Source organism: Papaver somniferum, chromosome 2 (genome assembly GCF_003573695.1).
Source record: "Papaver somniferum cultivar HN1 chromosome 2, ASM357369v1, whole genome shotgun sequence".
NCBI lineage: Eukaryota > Viridiplantae > Streptophyta > Magnoliopsida > Ranunculales > Papaveraceae > Papaver > Papaver somniferum.
The window spans coordinates 37130385-37133783 of record NC_039359.1 but is presented as its reverse complement, the minus strand read 5'-3'; positions in this window follow the sequence as shown (position 1 = coordinate 37133783).

Below are 3399 nucleotides of genomic sequence, written 5' to 3'. Positions count from 1 at the left end.
AGAATGAATCTTTGATTATTCAGCAGTATTGGTCTTCCCCTGATCCACATCTTTGTGAAAATATTGTATTGCTACGTAAGTTCTCTTATGTTGAGCATGGATAATTGTATTAATCACTTTCTTTCTGAAAAGATGAGGGTACCCAAATACACCAAAATATTTAAAATATCCGCCTATAAGTCCTCTTACCGAAAGTGATTGTCTACGGACGAAGTCGAGACAGTACGAAAAATCTGTATTCACACTTTGTGTGATCATCTATGGATACAAGATCGAGAAAATACAACAATCAAAGTGTGATTACTTGATAATAGGTTCGGACTTAACTAAACTCTATAGGATCACTATCAAGTAATACGGAATTAACGTTTGTGTAATTTACTTTAAATTATAATAACAACAATTATAATTGCGGAAAATAAAAGTAAATGACACAGCAAGATTTTGTTAACGAGGAAACTGCAAATGCAGAAAAATCCCGGGACCAAGTCCATAATTGAATACTCTCAGAATTAAGCCGCTATACAAAATCTAAACAACTTCGTATAGTTGAGACCAAACAACTAAACCTAGTTCACTTAGTTTCTTCAGTATCCATGCGCTTCCGACATTCAATAAGTGCATGCGCTGGAACAGTTCCTTTTGATCGTATTCCAAACATTAAAGCAACAAAAAATATATTTGGTAACAACTGTATTGATTTTTTAAGATAAAGATATCTCAAGTCATATGCAAAGGCTCTTATGTTTAATCTAATAAACTTATTTGCCTGGTTAGATCAATCTATCCAACAACTACCGAAGTAGCAGAGTTAATATTTGCAATCAATCAATATATAATCTAACAAGAGACTATAAATAGATATCGATCTCACGAAAATAATCAATCGAATAAATATGATTCTAGTTGGATCCCAGCCGATCAAGGTTTGTGCTACACAAAGATATGAGAAACCAATAAGAAATATTCTTCTTCTTCAATTAAATCTGCACAACACCACTTGAATCTTTTGTGATCAATCACACACAAAACATAGTCTGTTAACGATGGATTATCATAAAATGTCTTTAGATCTACAAACAGTTCTAAAGATCCCGTCGAAACTTCGATCTAGTTTGAGTGAATCTTATATCAGAAGAGAAGATTCTCAAGAATAAACCAACTAGGTGCAATCAAAGTCCAACAACCGTTAGTCAATCAAATCAACCGAAAACTAATAAACTGCAATTATCTAGTTTCCCACCAACGGTAATCGTAGAGCTTCTTGATCCCACAGAAGTCTTTAAACGAGCGGTCGTAAGATATTTCGCCTAATTAGGGTACTTTTCTCTATGGATAGACGGCTCCACCAGAAACAACAAAAAAATGAAGTTTTCCTGGCTCTTGGGATAGTTTGCAAGAGATACAAACTTAGGTATTTATAGACCAAGGATGTTTGGACACCAAGGAATTTCCAAAACCGGATATTCTTAATATATGCAACAAATGCCCAAAATCGGTTTTCATAATTCCTGGAAATGCTTTGTCCAATATTTCTGAAATATCTCTGTAGAAAATCTCCAATCAGTAAATGCACATTACTATAAAACTAACAACCTTAATTAAAAGATTCTTAGTTTATTTCGGACCGAGGTCTCCTTGAGTTATTAAGGAATATCTTTGAACAATAAAAGATAAGAGTTATTGTTCATGTTCAAAGTATGTTGACATCTTTTGTTTGTAAATCCTCTTTCATATTTACAATCTTGGAATCGATTATACCACACTTCCAAACAAGTTTAGAATTGGTTCATTCGTATTCCAAGACAACTATGTGATTGATCAATTATCAATTCACAATCATGGTTTTAATCGGTTCTACCAATCACAAAGATCGGTTCTACCTTAATATGGATTAATTGTGATCGAACACACAAGTTACCAAGATCGGTTACGTCAATTACCAGGACCGATTACCATATACTCATGGTATTTCTTGTGATCGGTTATACAAGTCACTAGGATCGGTTACACCAATTACCAGGATCGGTTACACCAATTACTAGGACCGTTTACACCAATTACAAGGATCGATTACACAATTTTTTGTGATCGGTCACACCAATTACTAGGATCGGTCACACCAATTACAAATATCAATCATGCCATCTCAGGTTATTACTTAGGATCGGTTCCACTAATTAATAAAAACTAGTCATACTAAATCATAATTCAGGCACTGTGATTAGTTATACCAAGATATATAACAAATTATGATTGGTTCTACTAACTCATACATATTGGTAATCCAAAGATATGAATTGAATAACAATACTAATAAGCCTGACGATTTCCCTTTCGATTCATAAAACAAGTTCATGAATGTACTTCTTTTAAACAATTGTAAACATTATTTCCTAGGATGAACTCTTCACCTTTACCAATACACATAATCACAATAGGATTCGTACGATTATGCCTATGTCATATATTTGAACTTCAAAAGATAAGCGTTATACTTCGTATCCTAATTCCTTAACAATATGATCATGAGATCACTTCTTACTACTAGAGTATAATCATTCACAGCTTCACAGTTATGTTTTTAATATAGCACGACTTGAAAGATACGTTAGGAATGAAATAATTCAAGTCAATATTACTAACCTCAAGAGGAAGGATGATGTTGTCGTTGTATCTTGTTCCTTCTTCACATTCTTCAGGTCTTCGAGTAATACTTGTATGTCTCATAATCCTAGACTTTCTAGTCTAACCTATACGAAGTTGTCTCTAGTACATAATCAAACGACTCTTAAATGAGTTTTGGTTCACTAAAATATGACAACCAAACTTGACATACCAACGCTTGGTGGGTTCAACCGAGCTATGATCTAACAATCTCCTCCTTTGTCAATTTTAGTGACAAAACTCTTAATACATATGGATAAACAAATTACAAGAATTCATTACACATGCGCTTGATTCAAAGTTTCAACAACACAATAACCTGTATATATTCAATTAATAAATGCCGATGTTGATATTTGAATGACAAAACTAATACTCCCCCTAAAGGTGAGATAGGTAGATTTTCAATCCGAACATCTTTGTTATTTCCCTTTTGTAGTCCAGATAACTACAAACATCACATAAGGTATACTGTGTAGTATTTCTCCCCCTTTGTAAATACAACAATATGATATGTTTCCCCCCCTTAGTCTATGCTTTACTCTTTCGTTAGATATAACGTTTAAGCACAATTGTCCTTTACTTAGTAATCAAATCACTTGTTTACTCCATATATTTCTTCCCATTTTTGTCATAAAATGACAAAGGATCAAGCAAATAAAGGTCAAACCGAAAGGATCTTACAAATATAAAAGACTTGTACAACGTATAAGAGTTAAACACGAAGGTTTC